Source organism: Carex rostrata, chromosome 12 (assembly GCF_964058835.1).
Source record: "Carex rostrata chromosome 12, lpCarRost1.2, whole genome shotgun sequence".
Classification (NCBI taxonomy): domain Eukaryota; kingdom Viridiplantae; phylum Streptophyta; class Magnoliopsida; order Poales; family Cyperaceae; genus Carex; species Carex rostrata.
In genome coordinates, this window is record NC_135929.1 from 9,153,404 (window position 1) to 9,181,247 (window position 27,844).

Sequence of the window (27,844 nt, forward strand, 5' to 3'; positions counted from 1 at the left end):
TATCGATTCTTTTCGGTTCTTTCTTTCTTACCAAAATCTCACATAACGGTACACAATTCCATCTAGGCCCTCTAGCCTTATACTATTTCAATTTGGTAACCATCAATCACCGTTTCACTACTTTGGTTCTCGGATCAATTCGATTCACCGTTTGGTTAACCCTAATTTGGTCAAAACCTCAAATCAGCCGTTAAATGTTCTAAAAATTCACGATCAGGAGGCAACCCTACCGATTACAAGTCTAATTGGTCGGGTTAAACAAATCAAATCACGATTATGCCAACTTTCAATTTTGGCACGAAACCCTAGAAATCAGATTTCACAAATCGGAAGAAATCGGGAAAAAGATTGACAAACAAACTAGTAAGAAGTGTAGAGGAACTAGTCCTCGAGCAATTCGAGCACAAATCTCGGGTTTAAAACGAGAATCCGAGAAATCGAGAAAATTCGAGGTTTCGAAAGTAAAAAGGAGAGAAAGAAATACCAAATAGAAGGGTTCTGAGAGATCCTCGGCTGCTTTCTCGGTTCCAAACTCGATTTCTCGCAACAATCGGGAGTCTGAACGAAACGGAAACTCACGGGATCTTTTCCTTCTCTCTTGGACGAATTTCACTTAGAAATGGGGAATGGTGGAAGAGAGAGAGAGAGAGAAGGTTTAATTTGGGTTTTAGGGTTAAAATTATCCTGAATGCGGATTAGCCAATCCGCACTGCGGGTGGCCTAATCCGCACTCGAGACTTAGTCGGTTGCCAGCCGAATCCAGGAAAAGTCCGAGCCTACTGCGGATGAACCTGATCCGCACTGCGGTTCAACCTCATCCGCACTCACTACTTAGCCGATTTCAGAAAAATTCAGTGCAATACAGAAATTCATGAGTGCGGCTAACCCCATCCGCACTGCGGATCCCTCACCCGCACTCACTACTTAGTCATTTTTTTGTCAAAATTCCAGAAAAAGTCTGAGCCACTGCGGATGACTTCCACCCGCACTGCGGTCAACCTAATCCGCACTGAGCCTATAAAGTTCCGAAATCTCGAAATTTCGACGCGGTTTCAATTCACAATTAACTTACTTATTTAGGGAAACCTTAATTAAGGTTTAAACTTCCATTTTATTAACACAATTAACTTGATTCTTTCTTTTAATTCAATTCAATTTAATTGTAAAAATTTCGTAACGTAACATTTCTCCCCCCCTTAGAATAAAGTTCAGTCCTCTGAACTAAATTGCGTACCTGATTCGTTGAATAGTTCCGGGTACTTCTCACGAATGGTTTCCTCATGTTCCCATGTTGCTTCCTTAGTCGAATGGCGTCCCCATTTGACCAGGACAAGCTTAATCGTCTTGCTCCGAAGTTGCTGTTCTTTTCGGTCCAATATCTGCATTGGCTCTTCTTGATAGGACAAGTCACCTTGGACATGCAGGTCCGAGTGATCAATGCAATGAGATGGATCTCGTACGTATCGGCGCAATTGTGACACATGAAACACCGGATGAACCCGGTCCAATGCTGGTGGCAATGCAAGCTCATATGCCACCGGTCCCATTCGCCTCAAAATCTGAAACGGTCCAATGTATCTAGGACTCAACTTGCCTGATACGCCAAATCGGTGTACACCCCTGACGGGTGAAACTCGAAGCCACACGTGGTCCCCTTCTTGAAACTCCAACGGTCTTCGATGCACATCTGCATATTTCTTTTGTCGCTCTTGGGCCGACTTAAGCCGACTCAAAACGACTTTCGTCGTTTCAGCAATCTCTTCTAACATCTGAGGCCCGGTAGGTGAATACGTACCTGCGGGTCCCCACCACAGCGGTGTGCGACACTGCTGTCCTGTAAGTGCCTCTTGTGGTGACATTCTGATGCTCGAATGGTAGCTATTGTTGTACGCAAACTCTACCAAGTACAAATGGTTGATGCAAGATTCTCGGAAACTTAAAGCACAGGATCGAAGCATGTCCTCCAATGTTTGGATTGTTCGTTCGGATTGACCGTCGGTTTGCGGATGATGGGCTGTACTGAATCTCAGTTTCGTGCCCATGGCTTCTTGAAAGCTTCCCCAAAAGTGAGATGTAAATCGAGTGTCTCGGTCAGAGACAATGTGCCGTGAACATCCATGGTATTTAAATTGGTATTGCAAGAACAGGTCAGCCAACTCTCTTCCGGATGTCTCGATCCGAAGTGGAATGAAGTGTGCAATCTTCGTCAGCCGATCCACTATCACCCATATGGCATCATATCGTCCAACGGTTCTCGGAAATCCAGTCACGAAGTCCATAGTGATCGACTCGAATTTCCGCATGGGTATCTCCAAAGGTCTGAGCAGTCCCGCCCTCTTTCGTCTATCCGCTTTGACTTACTGACAGATCTGACACTTCTCAACATAGCCTTGTACGTTCCTTTTCATCTTTGGCCACCAGAAATATCGCTTTAGATCTTGATACATCTTGACTTCACCAGGGTGAATGGTATACCCCGAGTCATGTGCTTCTGACAGAATCAGATTCTTCAGTTCTGAGTCATTCGGAACGCATATGCGGTCATGGAACCGCAGAATACCATCCTCGTGGAGTTGAAATGGCGAGTCTGCATTTGACTCGAAATGTTGTCGGAATTTCTGGCACTTTGGGTCATCTTGTTGTGCTGCTCGAATCTGCTCATGTAACTCAGGTCGAACCTCGACCGCAGCCAAGATAATCGAGGCAACTGTAGCTGTACCTGCACTATTGCTCGCTCCAATCAATCGAGATGAGGTTTCCAATGCAAACTCACGGGATGCACCCACATGCAGATTCATTCTTCTCATTTCTTCGAGAAGGTGTGTCTCGCTGGTGATAATCGATGCCAGATTGATCTGACTCTTCCTGCTTAGCGCATCTGCTACCACGTTTGCCTTTCCGGCATGATACTGGATATCCAGATCGTAGTCCTTCATCAGCTCCAACCATCTCCTCTGCCTCAAATTCAACTCCCTTTGAGTGAAGATATACTTCAAGCTTTGGTGATCCGTGAAGATACGGCACTTCACTCCATACAGGTAATGCCGCCAAATCTTTAAAGCGAAGATCACTGCAGCTAGCTCCAGATCATGGGTCGGATAATTCTGTTCGTGTGATCGTAACTGCCGAGAAGCATATGCTATAACATGGTCCTTCTGCATCAGTACACATCCCAAACCAGACCCGGATGCGTCGGTGTAGACCGTATATTCCTCGTCAGTAATAGGCATGGCAAGAACCGGTGCAGATACCAACCGATTCTTCAACGCCTCAAAGCTTTGATCCTGAGTGGCACCCCACTCGAACTTCACACCTTTGTGTAACAACTTTGTAAGGGGCGCAGCCAACTGTGAAAATCCAAGTACGAACCTCCTATAATATCCGGCTAGCCCCAGAAAGCTGCGAATCTCCGTAACCGTTTCTGGTCTCTTCCAATCAGTCACCGCCCGAATCTTTTCTGCATCCACTGCCAACCCTTCACCTGATATCACGTGACCAAGGAACGCCACTTTCTCAAGCCAGAACTCACACTTCGAAAACTTTGCGAATAGTTGATGATCCCTCAATCTCTGTAACACTATCCGCAGATGTACCTCATGCTCCTCACGTGACCTTGAATATATCAGGATGTCATCGATGAACACCACCACAGTTGAATCCAATAGGTCGTGAAACACTCGCTGCATCATGTCCATAAATGCAGCCGGAGCGTTCGTTAGCCCGAACGGCATCACCATATATTCGTAATGCCCATAGCGCGTTCGGAAGGCTGTCTTTTCCACATCAGTCGGACGTATTCTCAGCTGGTGGTACCCCGTTCTCAAGTCTATCTTGGAGTAGATCGAAGATCCTTGCAGCTGATCAAACAAGTCATCGATTCGGGGTAACGGGTATCTATTCTTGACGGTCACCTTGTTCAATTCACGGTAGTCGATACATAACCGCAAGGTACCATCCTTCTTCTTCACAAACAGCACCGGAGCACCCCATGGAGATGTGCTCGGTCTAATAAACCCGCTTTCCAGCATCTCTTCTAATTGGGCCTTGAGTTCCTTCAATTCTGCAGGAGCCATACGATACGGACTCTTTGAAATTGGTGTCGTACCTGGTACCACTTCTATGCCAAACTCCACTTCTCGTTCCGGTGGTAATCCGACTATTTCTTCCGGAAACACATCCACGAACTCCGACACCACTGGAATCGTATTCATCTCAGGAACTTCCGTATCAGTGTACACTATTGCTGCCAGATATGCAGTGCACCCTGAATCGATCAGGTGCCTAACTTCCACAGCCGAGATGCACGGTATCAACCCTCCAACCTTCCTACAGTTCAGCATGCACGACATACCACCTTTTGCGGTCACAAAACAAATCCTGCGGTGCGGACAGTCGATCGTTGCGGCATGTCTTGTTAACCAATCCATCCCCAATAGAACGTCGTAACCCGTGATCTCCATAACCAACAGGTCTATCTCGAGATCCCTTCCATCAACTCTGACTTTTCGGTTTCGGCATATGGTTATTTTTCGGTCAGTCGAACCGAAAGGGGTTTGGACACTCAGGACTTGGTTATTGGTTTCAGTTGACCAGTTATACTTTTCTACCCAAGCCTTCGATACAATGGAATGGCTACACCCAGTATCTATCAAACAATAGGCACTCTCATCCGAGATAGAAAGTATACCTGTCATCACATCAGCTCGAGAATCAGATGGTTGCGAGCCTTCACCTTCCTCCAGAGCCCTCGTTGCGTCATATGCAACATCTGCTATGCCGAGTGCGTGGGCAGCCACTCGACCTCCAATCCTGCCTCCGCTGGTCTGTGACGCACCTCGACCACGGAATGGTGGTCTACCAGATCCACGTCCCATGGGCCCTCTGCCACCGCCGTTCCTCTGGAACCCTAGTGCCGCATTCGGGCACTCTCTTGCCCAATGCTCCATGCTGCCGCAGGTGTAACACGCTTGGTTGCGGCGTCTGCAATCGATCTCAGAGTGTGCTTGGTTGCATGAACGGCACCACACAGAAACGAAGCCCGGCCGGAGTACCGGTGCTGCTATCTGCCTCGGAGGGGGTCTAGGTGCCATAAACTGTCTCGGGGATGGTCTAGCTGTCGACGGTCCTCCCCTTGACCTAAACCGTCGGTTTTGGTCCTCCCTCTGCTTGACATTCCTCTCTGTCATCTCCGACCTCCTTCTCTTGCTGTGCAACTCCACTTGCTCAACGTGATCCATCATGGCCTGCAACTCAGTAGCCATAGGGGTATCCACAATCATCGATATCCCTCCATCCAGTCCATCCAGGTACTGCCTATGGTATCTCACCACATCAGTCTGCACATCAATCGCGTACCTGGACAAGGCAAGGAACTCATTGTTATACTCCGCCACTGCTCGCCCACTCTGCTTTAAGTCTAGGAACTTCCTCCGCAGCGCCTCTCGCTGGATGTTACTCAAAAACCGTCGAGTGAACTGCATTTCAAACCACTCCCACGGAATCTTGGCCTCCTCCCCGACATAACTACGTCGGGCTCCATCCCACCAGAACCTCGCACCCTCCTCTAACTGCTGCTCTGCCAGCTCCACCATATCCTGTTCTGGTGCTCTACATAGAACTAGCTTCGCACTCACGCTCGCGAGCCATTCTTCAGCAGCGGCATACTCACCAGTGCCATTAAACCGAGGTGGATTAAGGCGCATAAAGGAGTCGTATAACCTCCTAAAATCTTCCGGACCTCCTCGGGGAGCCTCCGGTGCCACCTCACGTCTTTCTGCTTGGCGACCTCTCTCGTAAGCCGCGATCAACCTATCGTCTAGATCTCGGTCCCGGTTCTGCGCACCTCCAGGTCCAAGATCAACTCTCTGGACCTCAGGCCCTGCAGATCCGGCCTCGCTCGCATGAATGATCGGTTCGTTCAGTGGGTTCCTGGTTCTAGGTCGTCCCCTACCTCGACGTCCTTCCATAATTCTTAAATAAGAAGAAAATAGTCATTAGATTTGCATATACTTATCTCATAGAACGAACAAGTCGTTACCCGTGACGACCCGAAGTATAACGTACCCCACTCACGTATCCTATCAGTCTGGTTAGGGTTTAAACCTTGAGCTCTGATACCACCGAAGAGAGCTGTCACACCCCGCGGCCACGGGTCGTAACAGTCCCCCGCCGTAAGCATACAACGCCGTGTATGCTTACAAGGCTACTCACATTTCGAACCAAACAACAAGCAATTCAAACAAGTTTCTAATATATATATCAGAGTACACAGTCTGGTCAGCATATAAGACAACAAAAGTATCTCATCCGGATACCAACCACGAGGCCTACCCTAAATCTATACAACAAAAGATATCTAGGGTCATATACTGGTAAGCTACTAAGGCCTACTACTCTCGTGCCTCTCCGGAATCAGTCGCACCAATACCTGTAAAATAACGGGGAAGGTGGGGGTGAGAATAAATTCTCAGTGCGAATTTGCCACAGTTCAGACTATTGGACTTGCAATCAAACTCTATATTCAATAATGAAACCCAAACAACAACAATGCAAACAGTTATATAAGAAAACATAAATAACAGAATGCCACTACTCGACAACAGTTAATCAACCTGAAACACAGTTTACGGAATTTCCAAGATGAATCTCAAACACAACATATATTTTGGCTTAACTCGATTCCTAACTCAGTTCAGTAGGACTTGTAGCAATTACAGATGTTCTTTCGAGCTGAACCTTTATCAAACCCACATCTGTAGGGTTACTGACACCTACAGATGGCCAACCGCTGGACCCTTTATCTGACACCCATCTGCAACCGCTTGGCTTAACAGTTTATTAAGGTCTGGTTCAAATCATGTAAAGAAAATCCACTTTAGAATCGTTTCCAATATTCGTCATATTCAATCGACCGTTCAAATGCATTAACACGTAGGAAAATGCTACCGAGCCATAGACGTTACACAAGTCAACCACGATTTCCAATCACACATCTCATAACATAATCACCCTCCCTCGTCCCAACCGGTACTGGGAATATCGAGGGTCGTTCACCTAAGGCCATTTAGGATCCTGGGAATCCAAGTCAGCATACAGCCCGACTTGGCAAATTAATTGGATCCAAGTGCTTAACTTCGTAAATCCATTCACACACATATCAATTCCACTCGTGGTGACTTTAAATCAAAATCAGATCACAATAGATCGACATAACCTATAACCATACCAGTATGCAAATCATTCAATTCAGATCAATTCGAGTTTAATTTGATTGGGCTATGCAAATGCTCTACGCAATTCAGTGATGCAATCAATGATATTCAACATGACAAACGAAAACACAGTTTAATTCCTGAAAATAAAGTATCAAACAAGTCCAAGAATCCCGCACCTTAGTATGACGAGCGTACCGCTTAATTTAAGGATCGGACGTCTCGTATTGTCTCGCAAGTTCTTGCTCGACCGAGCCTACACCTATATTATACGTATACTTGGTTTAATTTGGATTCAGTGGTCCATACGTTTACTTAGGGTTTGTACAGTCCTAAATCAATTCTTATGTTTTGGTATCGATTCTTTTCGGTTCTTTCTTTCTTACCAAAATCTCACATAACGGTACACAATTCCATCTAGGCCCTCTAGCCTTATACTATTTCAATTTGGTAACCATCAATCACCGTTTCACTACTTTGGTTCTCGGATCAATTCGATTCACCGTTTGGTTAACCCTAATTTGGTCAAAACCTCAAATCAGCCGTTAAATGTTCTAAAAATTCACGATCAGGAGGCAACCCTACCGATTACAAGTCTAATTGGTCGGGTTAAACAAATCAAATCACGATTATGCCAACTTTCAATTTTGGCACGAAACCCTAGAAATCAGATTTCACAAATCGGAAGAAATCGGGAAAAAGATTGACAAACAAACTAGTAAGAAGTGTAGAGGAACTAGTCCTCGAGCAATTCGAGCACAAATCTCGGGTTTAAAACGAGAATCCGAGAAATCGAGAAAATTCGAGGTTTCGAAAGTAAAAAGGAGAGAAAGAAATACCAAATAGAAGGGTTCTGAGAGATCCTCGGCTGCTTTCTCGGTTCCAAACTCGATTTCTCGCAACAATCGGGAGTCTGAACGAAACGGAAACTCACGGGATCTTTTCCTTCTCTCTTGGACGAATTTCACTTAGAAATGGGGAATGGTGGAAGAGAGAGAGAGAGAGAAGGTTTAATTTGGGTTTTAGGGTTAAAATTACCCTGAATGCGGATTAGCCAATCCGCACTGCGGGTGGCCTAATCCGCACTCGAGACTTAGTCGGTTGCCAGCCGAATCCAGGAAAAGTCCGAGCCTACTGCGGATGAACCTGATCCGCACTGCGGTTCAACCTCATCCGCACTCACTACTTAGCCGATTTCAGAAAAATTCAGTGCAATACAGAAATTCATGAGTGCGGCTAACCCCATCCGCACTGCGGATCCCTCACCCGCACTCACTACTTAGTCATTTTTTTGTCAAAATTCCAGAAAAAGTCTGAGCCACTGCGGATGACTTCCACCCGCACTGCGGTCAACCTAATCCGCACTGAGCCTATAAAGTTCCGAAATCTCGAAATTTCGACGCGGTTTCAATTCACAATTAACTTACTTATTTAGGGAAACCTTAATTAAGGTTTAAACTTCCATTTTATTAACACAATTAACTTGATTCTTTCTTTTAATTCAATTCAATTTAATTGTAAAAATTTCGTAACGTAACACTTGGCCTAAGGTGGCGAATGCTTTCCTCAACAAGTTCTTTCCACCATCAAAAACAAACTCCTTGCGCCATCAAATCCACAATTTCCGACAAAAAGGAGATGAAACCATGAGCGAGGCGTGGGAAAGATTTCAAGAATTGCAGAGGTGCTGCCCTCATCATGGTATAGAAGGGTGGAATTTATTGCAAATTTTCTACAACAGCCTCATGCCACACGACAAAGGCATGCTAGATGCAGCCGCTGGAGGTAGCCTCATGAACAAGGGGGCTATTGATGGATACAAGTTGGTTGATGACATGGCTCTCAACCAAAGCCAATGGCACAACCCTAGGGAGACCCCGATCATCCTGCAACGGGGAATGAAGGAGGTGAATTCGAATTCAAACATGGCCGCAAAAATTGCCGTTTTAAATCGCAAAATTGATCAAATGAGCGTAAATTCGGTAAACTATCCTTCTTCTCTTCCTTGTTCAATTTGTGGTGGAACCAACCATTTAGCAATCAATTGTGGTATAAGTAATGAGGTTAGTCATGAGGAAGTTAATGCCATAAACCAAGGCAATTTCAAACCGAATAACAATCCTTACTCCAATACCTACAATCCCGGTTGGAGAAATCACCCAAACTTTTCGTGGAGACAAAATGACCAATCGACCCAAGGTAACCAAAATAACCAAGGTAACTTAAATTTTAATCGACCAAATCAAGGTTATGGTAACCAAGGGTATGGTTCTAATGCACCACCAAAATCCAATCTTGAATTAATGATGGAGACTTTCATGACAAGTCAAAATCAAAAATTCGATGAATTGACCAAAAAGGTAGATATGTTGGCAACCCAAAACAAATTGCTTGAAAACCAAGTTGCACAACAAGCTACACAATTCTCTCGCCCACCGGGCACCCTTCCGCCAAAGCCCGAGAACAATCCCAAGGATGTCAAGGCGGTCAGGCACATGCTTCGCAGCGGTACGCAATATGAGGATCCACCTATGCCAAAGGATGACTTCATACAACCGCAAGGTGAAGAGGCACGAGGCAATGATGAGCACATCTCCACACATGAGGATTTCACCTCGAAGAAAAAAACACCAGTTGCACCAAGCAGCCATGCGGAACAAGCAAAGCCATCTCAAGATGAGATGCCAAAGGTAAGTGCACAACAGGTACCTCTCTATATCCCTCCTCATAAATATGCACCTTTTCCTAGTAGATTTAAGAATGAGAAGATCGACAAACAATTTGCCAAATTCCTTGAATTGATGAAACAATTGCATGTGAACCTACCATTGACTGAGGTAATGACCCAAATGCCGGTTTACACCAAATTTTTCAAGGACATTCTTTCGAATAGGCGTAAGCTTGAGGAAGTACAAATGGTATCCTTAGATACAAACAGTAGTGCCATGGTAATGAATGAATTGCCCAAAAAGTTGGATGATCCGGGTAAATTTTTCATACCATGTTCTATCGGAAATGTCCAATTCAAACGTGCACTATGTGATCTAGGGGCAAGTGTAAGTCTTATGCCCAAGTCAGTCTATGATAGGTTAGGTGTAGGGGAACTTAAGCCAACCAGAATATCTCTCCAATTGGCAGACCAATCGGTTAAGTTACCCCTAGGAGTTGTAGAGGACTTGCCGATTCAAATTGGAAAGTTCTTTGTTCCAATAGACTTTGTTGTGGTTGACATGGATGAGGACACTCATACTCCACTCCTGTTAGGTCGACCATTTCTCAATACGGCAAAAGCCGTGATTTATGTTCATGATGGAATTATAACAATGAACATTGGTGAAGAAAAATTAACATTTGACATCAAAAGATCCATGAGATATCCATCTAATGATCAAAGTGTTTTTAGTGTTGAGATTATTGACAGGTTGATAGATGAGGAGCTGCTGAACAACTTGGAGAAGGGTTCCTTTGAGTATTGGATGGATCAGGAGTGCGAAAAAGCCAACCAAACGAGTTCTGTAGATGTTATTATGGCCCGCAATGAAAGTTATTGCGGTCCGCAGCCAATCCAGACAGAGAAGGAAGAGATTCGCACAGTTATTGCGGCCCGCAATGAAAGTTATTGCGGCCCGCAACCAATTCAGACAGAGAATTTGCAGAAATCAGAATTTATTGCGGCCCGCAATAACCCTTCCCAGATTGACAAAGAGCCTATTCTTAGCCCAATTTTTCAGGTTTCAACCGCCGAGACCCTTCCAAACTTTGCCGAAACCTTGGAGGATGCACCCAAAGTAGAACTCAAGCCATTACCCTCGACCTTACGCTACGAATACCTTGGCCCGAACCAAACTTACCCTGTTATTGTTAATGCATCCCTGGACCAAGACCAAACCGACCAACTCTTGACAATTTTGAGGAAGCACAAAAAGGCCATTGGTCACACCATAGATGACCTCAAAGGAATCAACCCTTCCATTTGCATGCACCGCATTCTCATGGAGGAAGGACACAAGCCAACCATTGAAGGACAGCGAAGATTGAACCCGAACCTTAGTGAGGTGGTGTGTTTGCTTCTCAGAGTGTGCTTACAAAGTTTCAGGTACAACAAGTTGTACCAGTTTAAACCTTGAATTTACTCTTGTCTAAGGTTGCAAGTGCACAACCCTATCCGTGTAGTAAAATAAGGTATCGATCCTCAGGGACGGTTAAATTCAATTCTAGACTTTCACAAATCCAAGCTAGGTACTAGAAGTTTGAAGAATTGGGTTTGATTTGTTTCAATTTCTAAATTTCAAAAGACAATTCAATTAAAGGTAAATGAAAGTGATTAAAAGATTTGGTTTTGAATCAATTATAAAAGGTGTTCTTAGGGTTTCAGACTTCATCCCAAACTTTGCCTTCTCTGGACCTATCATGCGACTCGCATCATCTCTGATGCGACCCGTATGATGCGACTCGCATCATCTCTGATGCGGGTCGCATGGCCCTCGAGCAGAGCTGACATGAGTTCGTATCTAAGTTGATTTCTTGTGCGAGGCTTCGACCTGTGGCTCTCGCCTACTGGTATCTAACCTAAATTGATTGTCTGGTTAACTAGAGGTATCTACAACCTTTCGATAATAGAAATTTCACCTCTCGGCTACTATTGATCTTAGATCTACCTCAAATGCTCAATCACAATTACAAGATACATCAAGGCCAAATTACTAGAAGAGATGCTATAGACATCTAACAGTAGACAATCAAGAATCAATCAAGAAATCACAATCAAGCAAACAATGAATACTCAAACAACAATCACACAAGTTCAAACTTAGATCAAAACATCATTCAACTCAAAGACAAGGTTTAGAGACTACATCCTAACCCTAAGAACTAGAGATCTACTCAAGCATAGCAAAAGAAAGCATAAAAGAGAGAGAGAATAGGCAGATCATGATGAAGCTCAAAGATCCAAGGTGGATTGGAGAGGATCTTGCAATCTTCTCTTCTTCTCCAAGCGATCTCCAATCTCTCTCTTCTCTCTTCACCTTTTCTCTCTCCTTGAGGCTTTGAATCTTTAAATTTCGGAACCCCCTCTCTGGTAGCAGGGGTGGCCTATTTATAGGCTTTTTAAAACGAGTGCTTCAATTCTGGGCCTTTGCTGTCTGCTCTGGAAACTCGCGATGCGACCTGCATCAGGTCTGATGCAACCTGCATCGACTCTGATGAGGGTCGCATCGACTCTGATGAGGGTCGCATCGACTCTGATGAGGGTCGCATCGACTCTGATGAGGGTCGCATCGACTCTGATGAGGGTCGCATCGGATGTGATGAGGGTCGCATCGGATGTCTCAGATTTCAGTAACTTCCCTGATTTTGCCCGTTTTCGCCTGATTCCTGCAAAGTAAGAACCAAAACATAGCAGTACCACATTCTATGGATATTCAATGTAAAAGGCACCATTTGTTGGTTCAAAACATAGATTTTTGTATGGAAACAAGCCGAAATAATAGGTCTAATAAAGTGATATCAAATTCCCCGAAGCTTAACCTTTGCTTGTCCTCAAGCAGAGATCTGTTCTTTGTTACCGGGCTGGACTCTAAATGCAAGTTAAGTTCCTAAATGTGAAAATTTACATGAGTTGCTTAAATCAAGAACCTCGAGAATCTTTATGGTATGATTTGGACTTTCCTTGATCAATTTTGATTCACCCCACAAATTGACTAATCAAACTTCAAGTTCTAGAATGTTTTAATACTTGCAAAGCTGAATACTCGAATTGATCAATCTATCATTCTTTTACTAAAATCAAGCTCTCATTTGTGGAGATTTTCCCTTTTTCTCCCCCAAGCTTGGAACAAGCTTAGGTTAGCAAGTCGCGGACTTCGTGTGTTGATATATGCAAAAGTTATTTTTCTTTTCTAAATTTGGGAGACGAGCTCAAAGGCGCCCAATAGGACTTATTGCCAGTACTCTTATTTTCTCCATCCTTTCTTTTTTTTTTTTTTTTTAAATTTGGGAGACGAGCTCAAAGGCGCCCAATAGGACTTATTGCCAGTACTCTTATTTTCTCCATCTTTTCTTTCTTTTTCTTTTTTTTTTTCTTTTGCTTTTGCACATACCATGAATACACACATCCATTGGTATTCATTCATACCAATGAATATCCAAATCCCCATTTCCCTATTTAAAAGGCACAGTTCAGTTTCAAAAATTGATTTTTGATACAATTCAAGTTTTCATCCTTTCAAGTTCTCAAAACATCCCTTCCTAATCAGTTCTTTGATCAATTATGAGGTTAGTTCTAATTTTTCAAAGTCATCCAAATCACAACCAAAATTGTTCAAACAAGTCCTTAACCCAAGCAATCACACAAATTTATCACCTAAAAATGCAAATTTTGGAAAAATAAACGTGACCTAAATGCAGATACAGTTTTCTTCTATTCACCCCCCCAAGCTTGAATGAAGCATTGTCCTCAATGCTTGAATTCACACAAGAAAAAGTAAAATAGAAGAAAATATGGAAACTAACCAGACATGGAGTGAAGGGTGAAGCGGGGGCGTCTCACAGGTTTGTGGAAGGTGGATCAGGCGGCACTGGAGGAAGCACCCACTTCTGTGGTACACGGACCATGCGATCAAGCCCTTGCATCAGGAGAATCCACAAGATTTCTTTCAAGGTCATGATAGAGCACCTGATCGCGCCCGTGTTAACTTTCAATTTCTCCAAGAGCGTGGCAGTCCGATCGGGTTTGAGATCTGCACTTATGATCACAAGACAAGATTTATCTGGGACTAGGAACTTATACCTGAAGTTAGCTGGGAGAGTCTTGAGTTCAAAAGTCGGCGCCTCTGGTTGGGCTTTGACGCAACCCGCGTGGATTTCATCCAACCCGCTTCCTCTGGTCTCCAAGTCTTCAGGTCGTGGCACGCGACTCGCGTGAGATTCATGCGGCCCGCATCCAGGTTCCTCCAGGTCAACAGTTGTCACCTCTGCTCCATACACTGGTTCTAACTCGTTTGTTTCAACCTGCAACTCATCAGGGTAATTTTTAACTGAACTCTCGTATCCCTCGCGGAGTTGTCCCTTAGCCAATTGATCCATTAGCGTATTCATCATCTTGCTTCGAGCAGCTAATTGGGCATTGATCGCTTGCATCTGCTCGAGCATCATCTGATTCATCTTCCTTTGCTGGTGCATGAAGTCACTCACAGCGGGATCAATGTACGGCTCGGGTGGATCAGATTGAAATGCGTGGTTGTTTGAGTTGTTGAATGGTGCATTATTGTAGAAATTGCGATTGTAGGTGCTGAGATAGTTGACCTGCTCGGGTTGCTCATCCCATTCCGCCAGTGGGCAAGACTCGTAAGAATGCCTCATGTCCCCACACATGACACATGGCTGTGGTCGATGGTTACCGACTGCCTTCATGCTCATTTTGATTAGAGCCTCTTGCATGGCTTCCTCCAGCTCGGCAGCTCTAGCAGATAGAGCTGTGATCTGATCAACCCTGTATCGACCGCCTCCTCCTCCTCGAGAATTGTCGTGACCGGACCACTGTTGGTATGTTGCCATAGCGTCTTGAGCTTCTCTGTCTCTTCCACGCGAGTCGCGTCGGTTGTGATGCGGGTCGCGTCGAGAGGTGGTTGTGCAGGAACAGCTGTGTTCCTGTGGTAAGAGAAAAATAAAAGAAAAAGATACAAATTAAAATCTAGATTAACTTGGATAAGCAACAATCTAGAAAAGAATTAATAGCCGTCCCCGGCAACGGCGCCAAAAACTTGTTCGCTTCTCAGAGTGTGCTTACAAAGTTTCAGGTACAACAAGTTGTACCAGTTTAAACCTTGAATTTACTCTTGTCTAAGGTTGCAAGTGCACAACCCTATCCGTGTAGTAAAATAAGGTATCGATCCTCAGGGACGGTTAAATTCAATTCTAGACTTTCACAAATCCAAGCTAGGTACTAGAAGTTTGAAGAATTGGGTTTGATTTGTTTCAATTTCTAAATTTCAAAAGACAATTCAATTAAAGGTAAATGAAAGTGATTAAAAGATTTGGTTTTGAATCAATTATAAAAGGTGTTCTTAGGGTTTCAGACTTCATCCCAAACTTTGCCTTCTCTGGACCTATCATGCGACTCGCATCATCTCTGATGCGACCCGTATGATGCGACTCGCATCATCTCTGATGCGGGTCGCATGGCCCTCGAGCAGAGCTGACATGAGTTCGTATCTAAGTTGATTTCTTGTGCGAGGCTTCGACCTGTGGCTCTCGCCTACTGGTATCTAACCTAAATTGATTGTCTGGTTAACTAGAGGTATCTACAACCTTTCGATAATAAAAATTTCACCTCTCGGCTACTATTGATCTTAGATCTACCTCAAATGCTCAATCACAATTACAAGATACATCAAGGCCAAATTACTAGAAGAGATGCTATAGACATCTAACAGTAGACAATCAAGAAATCACAATCAAGCAAACAATGAATACTCAAACAACAATCACACAAGTTCAAACTTAGATCAAAACATCATTCAACTCAAAGACAAGGTTTAGAGACTACATCCTAACCCTAAGAACTAGAGATCTACTCAAGCATAGCAAAAGAAAGCATAAAAGAGAGAGAGAATAGGCAGATCATGATGAAGCTCAAAGATCCAAGGTGGATTGGAGAGGATCTTGCAATCTTCTCTTCTTCTCCAAGCGATCTCCAATCTCTCTCTTCTCTCTTCACCTTTTCTCTCTCCTTGAGGCTTTGAATCTTTAAATTTCGGAACCCCCTCTCTGGTAGCAGGGGTGGCCTATTTATAGGCTTTTTAAAACGAGTGCTTCAATTCTGGGCCTTTGCTGTCTGCTCTGGAAACTCGCGATGCGACCTGCATCAGGTCTGATGCAACCTGCATCGACTCTGATGAGGGTCGCATCGACTCTGATGAGGGTCGCATCGACTCTGATGAGGGTCGCATCGACTCTGATGAGGGTCGCATCGACTCTGATGAGGGTCGCATCAGCTCTGATGAGGGTCGCATCGGATGTGATGAGGGTCGCATCGGATGTCTCAGATTTCAGTAACTTCCCTGATTTTGCCCGTTTTCGCCTGATTCCTGCAAAGTAAGAACCAAAACATAGCAGTACCACATTCTATGGATATTCAATGTAAAAGGCACCATTTGTTGGTTCAAAACATAGATTTTTGTATGGAAACAAGCCGAAATAATAGGTCTAATAAAGTGATATCAAATTCCCCCAAGCTTAACCTTTGCTTGTCCTCAAGCAGAGATCTGTTCTTTGTTACCGGGCTGGACTCTAAATGCAAGTTAAGTTCCTAAATGTGAAAATTTACATGAGTTGCTTAAATCAAGAACCTCGAGAATCTTTATGGTATGATTTGGACTTTCCTTGATCAATTTTGATTCACCCCACAAATTGACTAATCAAACTTCAAGTTCTAGAATGTTTTAATACTTGCAAAGCTGAATACTCGAATTGATCAATCTATCATTCTTTTACTAAAATCAAGCTCTCATTTGTGGAGATTTTCCCTTTTTCTCCCCCAAGCTTGGAACAAGCTTAGGTTAGCAAGTCGCGGACTTCGTGTGTTGATATATGCAAAAGTTATTTTTCTTTTCTAAATTTGGGAGACGAGCTCAAAGGCGCCCAATAGGACTTATTGCCAGTACTCTTATTTTCTCCATCCTTTCTTTTTTTTTTTTTTTTAAATTTGGGAGACGAGCTCAAAGGCGCCCAATAGGACTTATTGCCAGTACTCTTATTTTCTCCATCTTTTCTTTCTTTTTCTTTTTTTTTTTCTTTTGCTTTTGCACATACCATGAATACACACATCCATTGGTATTCATTCATACCAATGAATATCCAAATCCCCATTTCCCTATTTAAAAGGCACAGTTCAGTTTCAAAAATTGATTTTTGATACAATTCAAGTTTTCATCCTTTCAAGTTCTCAAAACATCCCTTCCTAATCAGTTCTTTGATCAATTATGAGGTTAGTTCTAATTTTTCAAAGTCATCCAAATCACAACCAAAATTGTTCAAACAAGTCCTTAACCCAAGCAATCACACAAATTTATCACCTAAAAATGCAAATTTTGGAAAAATAAACGTGACCTAAATGCAGATACAGTTTTCTTCTATTCACCCCCCCAAGCTTGAATGAAGCATTGTCCTCAATGCTTGAATTCACACAAGAAAAAGTAAAATAGAAGAAAATATGGAAACTAACCAGACATGGAGTGAAGGGTGAAGCGGGGGCGTCTCACAGGTTTGTGGAAGGTGGATCAGGCGGCACTGGAGGAAGCACCCACTTCTGTGGTACACGGACCATGCGATCAAGCCCTTGCATCAGGAGAATCCACAAGATTTCTTTCAAGGTCATGATAGAGCACCTGATCGCGCCCGTGTTAACTTTCAATTTCTCCAAGAGCGTGGCAGTCCGATCGGGTTTGAGATCTGCACTTATGATCACAAGACAAGATTTATCTGGGACTAGGAACTTATACCTGAAGTTAGCTGGGAGAGTCTTGAGTTCAAAAGTCGGCGCCTCTGGTTGGGCTTTGACGCAACCCGCGTGGATTTCATCCAACCCGCTTCCTCTGGTCTCCAAGTCTTCAGGTCGTGGCACGCGACTCGCGTGAGATTCATGCGGCCCGCATCCAGGTTCCTCCAGGTCAACAGTTGTCACCTCTGCTCCATACACTGGTTCTAACTCGTTTGTTTCAACCTGCAACTCATCAGGGTAATTTTTAACTGAACTCTCGTATCCCTCGCGGAGTTGTCCCTTAGCCAATTGATCCATTAGCGTATTCATCATCTTGCTTCGAGCAGCTAATTGGGCATTGATCGCTTGCATCTGCTCGAGCATCATCTGATTCATCTTCCTTTGCTGGTGCATGAAGTCACTCACAGCGGGATCAATGTACGGCTCGGGTGGATCAGATTGAAATGCGTGGTTGTTTGAGTTGTTGAATGGTGCATTATTGTAGAAATTGCGATTGTAGGTGCTGAGATAGTTGACCTGCTCGGGTTGCTCATCCCATTCCGCCAGTGGGCAAGACTCGTAAGAATGCCTCATGTCCCCACACATGACACATGGCTGTGGTCGATGGTTACCGACTGCCTTCATGCTCATTTTGATTAGAGCCTCTTGCATGGCTTCCTCCAGCTCGGCAGCTCTAGCAGATAGAGCTGTGATCTGATCAACCCTGTATCGACCGCCTCCTCCTCCTCGAGAATTGTCGTGACCGGACCACTGTTGGTATGTTGCCATAGCGTCTTGAGCTTCTCTGTCTCTTCCACGCGAGTCGCGTCGGTTGTGATGCGGGTCGCGTCGAGAGGTGGTTGTGCAGGAACAGCTGTGTTCCTGTGGTAAGAGAAAAATAAAAGAAAAAGATACAAATTAAAATCTAGATTAACTTGGATAAGCAACAATCTAGAAAAGAATTAATAGCCGTCCCCGGCAACGGCGCCAAAAACTTGTTCGCTTCTCAGAGTGTGCTTACAAAGTTTCAGGTACAACAAGTTGTACCAGTTTAAACCTTGAATTTACTCTTGTCTAAGGTTGCAAGTGCACAACCCTATCCGTGTAGTAAAATAAGGTATCGATCCTCAGGGACGGTTAAATTCAATTCTAGACTTTCACAAATCCAAGCTAGGTACTAGAAGTTTGAAGAATTGGGTTTGATTTGTTTCAATTTCTAAATTTCAAAAGACAATTCAATTAAAGGTAAATGAAAGTGATTAAAAGATTTGGTTTTGAATCAATTATAAAAGGTGTTCTTAGGGTTTCAGACTTCATCCCAAACTTTGCCTTCTCTGGACCTATCATGCGACTCGCATCATCTCTGATGCGACCCGTATGATGCGACTCGCATCATCTCTGATGCGGGTCGCATGGCCCTCGAGCAGAGCTGACATGAGTTCGTATCTAAGTTGATTTCTTGTGCGAGGCTTCGACCTGTGGCTCTCGCCTACTGGTATCTAACCTAAATTGATTGTCTGGTTAACTAGAGGTATCTACAACCTTTCGATAATAAAAATTTCACCTCTCGGCTACTATTGATCTTAGATCTACCTCAAATGCTCAATCACAATTACAAGATACATCAAGGCCAAATTACTAGAAGAGATGCTATAGACATCTAACAGTAGACAATCAAGAAATCACAATCAAGCAAACAATGAATACTCAAACAACAATCACACAAGTTCAAACTTAGATCAAAACATCATTCAACTCAAAGACAAGGTTTAGAGACTACATCCTAACCCTAAGAACTAGAGATCTACTCAAGCATAGCAAAAGAAAGCATAAAAGAGAGAGAGAATAGGCAGATCATGATGAAGCTCAAAGATCCAAGGTGGATTGGAGAGGATCTTGCAATCTTCTCTTCTTCTCCAAGCGATCTCCAATCTCTCTCTTCTCTCTTCACCTTTTCTCTCTCCTTGAGGCTTTGAATCTTTAAATTTCGGAACCCCCTCTCTGGTAGCAGGGGTGGCCTATTTATAGGCTTTTTAAAACGAGTGCTTCAATTCTGGGCCTTTGCTGTCTGCTCTGGAAACTCGCGATGCGACCTGCATCAGGTCTGATGCAACCTGCATCGACTCTGATGAGGGTCGCATCGACTCTGATGAGGGTCGCATCGACTCTGATGAGGGTCGCATCGACTCTGATGAGGGTCGCATCAGCTCTGATGAGGGTCGCATCGGATGTGATGAGGGTCGCATCGGATGTCTCAGATTTCAGTAACTTCCCTGATTTTGCCCGTTTTCGCCTGATTCCTGCAAAGTAAGAACCAAAACATAGCAGTACCACATTCTATGGATATTCAATGTAAAAGGCACCATTTGTTGGTTCAAAACATAGATTTTTGTATGGAAACAAGTCGAAATAATAGGTCTAATAAAGTGATATCAAATTCCCCCAAGCTTAACCTTTGCTTGTCCTCAAGCAGAGATCTGTTCTTTGTTACCGGGCTGGACTCTAAATGCAAGTTAAGTTTCTAAATGTGAAAATTTACATGAGTTGCTTAAATCAAGAACCTCGAGAATCTTTATGGTATGATTTGGACTTTCCTTGATCAATTTTGATTCACCCCACAAATTGACTAATCAAACTTCAAGTTCTAGAATGTTTTAATACTTGCAAAGCTGAATACTCGAATTGATCAATCTATCATTCTTTTACTAAAATCAAGCTCTCATTTGTGGAGATTTTCCCTTTTTCTCCCCCAAGCTTGGAACAAGCTTAGGTTAGCAAGTCGCGGACTTCGTGTGTTGATATATGCAAAAGTTATTTTTCTTTTCTAAATTTGGGAGACGAGCTCAAAGGCGCCCAATAGGACTTATTGCCAGTACTCTTATTTTCTCCATCCTTTTTTTTTTTTTTTTTTTTTAAATTTGGGAGACGAGCTCAAAGGCGCCCAATAGGACTTATTGCCAGTACTCTTATTTTCTCCATCTTTTCTTTCTTTTTCTTTTTTTTTTTCTTTTGCTTTTGCACATACCATGAATACACACATCCATTGGTATTCATTCATACCAATGAATATCCAAATCCCCATTTCCCTATTTAAAAGGCACAGTTCAGTTTCAAAAATTGATTTTTGATACAATTCAAGTTTTCATCCTTTCAAGTTCTCAAAACATCCCTTCCTAATCAGTTATTTGATCAATTATGAGGTTAGTTCTAATTTTTCAAAGTCATCCAAATCACAACCAAAATTGTTCAAACAAGTCCTTAACCCAAGCAATCACACAAATTTATCACCTAAAAATGCAAATTTTGGAAAAATAAACGTGACCTAAATGCAGATACAGTTTTCTTCTATTCACCCCCCCAAGCTTGAATGAAGCATTGTCCTCAATGCTTGAATTCACACAAGAAAAAGTAAAATAGAAGAAAATATGGAAACTAACCAGACATGGAGTGAAGGGTGAAGCGGGGGCGTCTCACAGGTTTGTGGAAGGTGGATCAGGCGGCACTGGAGGAAGCACCCACTTCTGTGGTACACGGACCATGCGATCAAGCCCTTGCATCAGGAGAATCCACAAGATTTCTTTCAAGGTCATGATAGAGCACCTGATCGCGCCCGTGTTAACTTTCAATTTCTCCAAGAGCGTGGCAGTCCGATCGGGTTTGAGATCTGCACTTATGATCACAAGACAAGATTTATCTGGGACTAGGAACTTATACCTGAAGTTAGCTGGGAGAGTCTTGAGTTCAAAAGTCGGCGCCTCTGGTTGGGCTTTGACGCAACCCGCGTCTGGTGCAATTGGCTCGCGTACGGATCCCGCGTGGATTTCATCCAACCCGCTTCCTCTGGTCTCCAAGTCTTCAGGTCGTGGCACGCGACTCGCGTGAGATTCATGCGGCCCGCATCCAGGTTCCTCCAAGTCAACAGTTGTCACCTCTGCTCCATACACTGGTTCTAACTCGTTTGTTTCAACCTGCAACTCATCAGGGTAATTTTTAACTGAACTCTCGTATCCCTCGCGGAGTTGTCCCTTAGCCAATTGATCCATTAGCGTATTCATCATCTTGCTTCGAGCAGCTAATTGGGCATTGATCGCTTGCATCTGCTCGAGCATCATCTGATTCATCTTCCTTTGCTGGTGCATGAAGTCACTCACAGCGGGATCAATGTACGGCTCGGGTGGATCAGATTGAAATGCGTGGTTGTTCGAGTTGTTGAATGGTGCATTATTGTAGAAATTGCGATTGTAGGTGCTGAGATAGTTGACCTGCTCGGGTTGCTCATCCCATTCCGCCAGTGGGCAAGACTCGTAAGAATGCCTCATGTCCCCACACATGACACATGGCTGTGGTCGATGGTTACCGACTGCCTTCATGCTCATTTTGATTAGAGCCTCTTGCATGGCTTCCTCCAGCTCGGCAGCTCTAGCAGATAGAGCTGTGATCTGATCAACCCTGTATCGACCGCCTCCTCCTCCTCGAGAATTGTCGTGACCGGACCACTGTTGGTATGTTGCCATAGCGTCTTGAGCTTCTCTGTCTCTTCCACGCGAGTCGCGTCGGTTGTGATGCGGGGCGCGTCGAGAGGTGGTTGTGCAGGAACAGCTGTGTTCCTGTGGTAAGAGAAAAATAAAAGAAAAAGATACAAATTAAAATCTAGATTAACTTGGATAAGCAACAATCTAGAAAAGAATTAATAGCCGTCCCCGGCAACGGCGCCAAAAACTTGTTCGCTTCTCAGAGTGTGCTTACAAAGTTTCAGGTACAACAAGTTGTACCAGTTTAAACCTTGAATTTACTCTTGTCTAAGGTTGCAAGTGCACAACCCTATCCGTGTAGTAAAATAAGGTATCGATCCTCAGGGACGGTTAAATTCAATTCTAGACTTTCACAAATCCAAGCTAGGTACTAGAAGTTTGAAGAATTGGGTTTGATTTGTTTCAATTTCTAAATTTCAAAAGACAATTCAATTAAAGGTAAATGAAAGTGATTAAAAGATTTGGTTTTGAATCAATTATAAAAGGTGTTCTTAGGGTTTCAGACTTCATCCCAAACTTTGCCTTCTCTGGACCTATCATGCGACTCGCATCATCTCTGATGCGACCCGTATGATGCGACTCGCATCATCTCTGATGCGACCCGTATGATGCGACTCGCATCATCTCTGATGCGGGTCGCATGGCCCTCGAGCAGAGCTGACATGAGTTCGTATCTAAGTTGATTTCTTGTGCGAGGCTTCGACCTGTGGCTCTCGCCTACTGGTATCTAACCTAAATTGATTGTCTGGTTAACTAGAGGTATCTACAACCTTTCGATAATAGAAATTTCACCTCTCGGCTACTATTGATCTTAGATCTACCTCAAATGCTCAATCACAATTACAAGATACATCAAGGCCAAATTACTAGAAGAGATGCTATAGACATCTAACAGTAGACAATCAAGAAATCACAATCAAGCAAACAATGAATACTCAAACAACAATCACACAAGTTCAAACTTAGATCAAAACATCATTCAACTCAAAGACAAGGTTTAGAGACTACATCCTAACCCTAAGAACTAGAGATCTACTCAAGCATAGCAAAAGAAAGCATAAAAGAGAGAGAGAATAGGCAGATCATGATGAAGCTCAAAGATCCAAGGTGGATTGGAGAGGATCTTGCAATCTTCTCTTCTTCTCCAAGCGATCTCCAATCTCTCTCTTCTCTCTTCACCTTTTCTCTCTCCTTGAGGCTTTGAATCTTTAAATTTCGGAACCCCCTCTCTGGTAGCAGGGGTGGCCTATTTATAGGCTTTTTAAAACGAGTGCTTCAATTCTGGGCCTTTGCTGTCTGCTCTGGAAACTCGCGATGCGACCTGCATCAGGTCTGATGCAACCTGCATCGACTCTGATGAGGGTCGCATCGACTCTGATGAGGGTCGCATCGACTCTGATGAGGGTCGCATCGACTCTGATGAGGGTCGCATCCGCTCTGATGAGGGTCGCATCCGCTCTGATGAGGGTCGCATCGGATGTGATGAGGGTCGCATCGGATGTCTCAGATTTCAGTAACTTCCCTGATTTTGCCCGTTTTCGCCTGATTCCTGCAAAGTAAGAACCAAAACATAGCAGTACCACATTCTATGGATATTCAATGTAAAAGGCACCATTTGTTGGTTCAAAACATAGATTTTTGTATGGAAACAAGTCGAAATAATAGGTCTAATAAAGTGATATCATGGTGCGAAAGGAGATCCAAAAGCTCCTTGATGCTGGCATCATCTATTCAATCTCCGACAGCAAATGGGTGAGCCCAATTCACGTGGTGCCAAAGAAGGGAGGAACAACGGTCATTGAAGGAGAAAACGGCGAGCCTATTGCGACAAGGTTAGTGACGGGATGGCGCATGTGCATCGATTATCGAAAGCTCAACACCGGCACGCGCAAGGATCATTTTCCTCTTCCGTTCATTGATCAATTGCTTGAACGGCTAGCTAAGCACTCTTTCTTTTGTTATCTTGATGGTTATAGTGGGTTCTTTCAAGTACCAATTCACCCTGATGACCAAGAAAAGACCACTTTTACATGTCCATACGGTACCTTTGCATATCGTAGGATGCCCTTTGGTTTGTGCAATGCACCTGCAACATTTCAAAGGGCTATGATGGGTATATTTTCTGACCTAATTGAGAAATCTATGGAAGTTTTCATGGATGACTTCTCGGTTTATGGTACCACTTTTGATGAATGTTTGTTAAACCTATCCAAAGTCCTACAAAGATGTGAAGAGGTAAATCTTGTCTTGAATTGGGAAAAATGTCATTTTATGGTACAAGAGGGTGTTGTTTTAGGTCATGTTATTTCCGCTAAGGGTTTAGAGGTTGACCGTGCAAAGATTGAGGTAATTGAAAAGTTACCTCCACCAACAAATGTTAAAGGGGTTAGAAGTATCCTAGGACACGCTGGGTTCTATAGAAGGTTCATTAAGGACTTTTCTAAAATTGCTAAACCCTTGACTAATCTTTTGCTAAAAGATGCTCCATTTGATTTTACCCAAGATTGTCTAGATGCTTTCAATAGGATAAAGGAAGCATTGATCTCCGCTCCCATCCTGCAACCACCAAATTGGAGCTAATCTTTCGAGATTATGTGCGATGTGAGCGATTATGCCGTTGGAGCAGTGCTAGGGCAACGAATTGACAAAAAGCCGTGTACCATCTACTATGCAAGCAAGGTTCTAGATGAGGCTCAAGTCAACTACACCACTACCGAAAAGGAGCTACTTGCGGTGGTTTTCACCATCAACAAGTTTAGACCTTACCTAGTTGGTTCCAAGGTGATAGTCTACACGGATCACGCCGCAGTTCGCTATCTTCTCACGAAAAAAGATGCCAAACCCCGTCTCATCCGTTGGATCCTTCTACTCCAAGAGTTCGACCAGGAGATTAGAGACAAGAAGGGTACCGAAAACCTTGTAGCTGACCACCTTTCGCGCATCAAACCTGAACCAAATGAAGACTTGCCCATTGATGACTCTTTTGCTGATGAGCAGCTCTACCAAGTGGGTAGGATCGAATACCCATGGTTCGCGGATATTGCCAATTTTCTTGCATGCGGGTCTCTACCACCAAACCTCACATACCAATCCCGAAAGAACTATGCGGATGCCAAGCACTATTATTGGGATGACCCATATCTCTTTAAGCTTGGTGTTGATGGGATTCATAGAAGATGCATTCCACATGATGAGGTACAATCGATCATCTACCACTGTCATTCATCACCCTACGGCGGACATGCTTCAACCAACAAAACGGCTGCCAAAGTACTGCAAGCCGGTTTCTATTGGCCAACCCTTTTCAAGGACACAAGGATGTTTGTTCTCTCTTGTGACAAATGTCAAAGAATGGGCAGCATAACCAAGAGACATGAGATGCCTCAACAAAGCATTCTAGAAGTCGAATTATTCGATGTATGGGGCATTGATTTTATGGGACCCTTTCCAAGTTCATGCAACAACAAGTACATCCTTGTAGCAGTGGATTATGTTTTCAAATGGGTAGAAGCAATACCAAGCCCAGAAGCTGACTCAAAAACTGTGAAGCGCCTTTTTCAAAAGGTAATTTTTCCGAGGTTCGGTGTTCCAAGAGTGGTGATTAGTGATGGAGGGTCTCACTTCATCAACCGATCCTTTGCTAGTCTCATGGAGAAATATGGTGTCAAACACAAAGTGGCCACTCCGTATCATCCGCAAACAAGTGGCCAAGTTGAAGTGTCAAACCGTGAGATCAAGCACATCCTCCAAACCGCTGTAGGCTTGACCCGAAAAGACTGGAGTTTGAGACTAGATGACGGACTTTGGGCATACCGCACGGCCTACAAAACCCCAATTGGCATGACTCCTTTCAAGCTTGTCTATGGCAAGCCATGTCATTTGCCCGTTGAACTGGAGCACAAGGCGTTTTGGGCTATCAAATCTCTCAATTTCGACATGCAACAGGCCGGACGAAAACGCGTCTTTGACTTGCATGAACTTGAGGAAATCCGTCTCAGCGCGTATGAGAATGCCAAAATCTACAAGGAAAGGACTAAACAATGGCATGACAAGCACATCATACGAAGGGAGTTTCATATTGGTGATTATGTTTTATTGTTCAATTCACGTTTTAAACTCTTTGCAGGAAAACTCAAGTCCAAATGGAGTGGCCCGTTTCAGGTGAAACGTGTGTTTGAACATGGGGCGGTAGAAATCTGGAGCGAACGAACTGGCGCATTTAAAGTAAATGGGCAGCGACTCAAGGTGTACAATTATGGAGAACCGGTTGAAGGGAAGATTAACGTCTCCCTTACCGATGCACAAACGAACTAGAAGAGGAGAGTCAAGCTCGAGACGATAAACAAGCGCTTCTTGGGAGGCAACCCAAGCAATTTACTTTTTTTTGCATGTTTAAATTTCGTATTTTAAAATTAATTTGCATTTTAGATGAGGTTCAGTCCCTTATGTCTTCCCTTGGTATTTGGGACTATTGTACCAGACCATTTCCTGCGTACCGCACTTTAACTTATGAGTTTTTATCTTCTCTTCACATGGAGGATGATACTTTATTGCAGTACTATTTGGACGGTGCGGAGTACCAGATCACAATTGAGGAACTCAGCAACCTCCTGGGGTTCACTCACCAGCCTGAGGCATTGACAGTGCCTAATTGGGAGCCGGATTCCAGTTTTTACGACTTCTCCTGCCAGCTGATTGGTGGTCCTCGGCGCACTTACAAGGCCAGTCAGATCAGCCACCCGGTGTTTCGCTACATCCAGCGTGCACTCGCCTTCACTATCTTTGCACGCGGTGAGACGGTGGGTACCATGGGCGAGTGCGAGACATACTTCATCTATGCCATGATCCATGCTCTGACCAGTCCCGAGAAATTACCCCACGTCGGCAGCTTCTTCATTGATAACCTCTTGAACGTGCGGACAAACGCCACTCCGGGCGGTATGATCTCTTGCGGTGGGTTTGTGACCCGTCTTGCCATCTACCATGGGGTCATTCCTGCAGACGGGCCAGTTTACAAAATCCCTGCCCATCGCCTCCAAAAGCAAACCGAGTTCATTGACATGGCGTATCTTCAAATGGCTGGTATTTTCTCTCGAATTGGAAACTCTTTCTTTTTCATTTCCAACGGTCGGCAGATTCCTGTACCTCTGCCGGTTCCGATCGATAGGGCAGATCCTACCACTTGGATTCTGCCCCTTAATGTGGCACAACCACACCAGCCTGGCGCCGAGTCTGCTGCACACCCACCACCTGTCGATCCATTTGGGATGCCTCCACCTGAGCAGCATCATGCACAGCCTCCTCCATATTGGGCTCCTGGTCCCGGCCAAGTGACCCCGCAGCAAATGTACGAGTTGATGCAGACCATGAACAACAACATCACTAATTTGGCCAGTCAGAGCGATCGGCAGTACACACAGCTACGCGATTATGTAGAAGAGCGGTTCAACTCTGTAGACCGACAGATTGCCGACCTCCGCACTTACATAGGTGGGCAATTTACTGAGCATTAGACCTACATGACGGGTCAGTTCCGCACTTCTCATTCCGACATGACTCAGCTCACCACACAGATGGGGCGTATGCAGGTCTAGTACACGGACCTTGCAGGGACGGTAGAT

General features: G+C 44.1%; 1 non-coding gene and 1 pseudogene across 1 annotated transcript; one reads left to right on the forward strand and one right to left on the reverse strand.

Annotated features, from left to right (window-relative positions):
- Positions 1 to 8,805: 8,805 nt before the first annotated feature.
- Positions 8,806 to 8,916, reverse strand: LOC144563738 (small nucleolar RNA R71). Its single transcript, XR_013514407.1, has one exon. It is a non-coding gene; the product is annotated as a small nucleolar RNA R71 (small nucleolar RNA).
- Positions 8,858 to 26,537, forward strand: LOC144563600 (uncharacterized; annotated as a pseudogene).
- Positions 26,538 to 27,844: the final 1,307 nt, after the last annotated feature.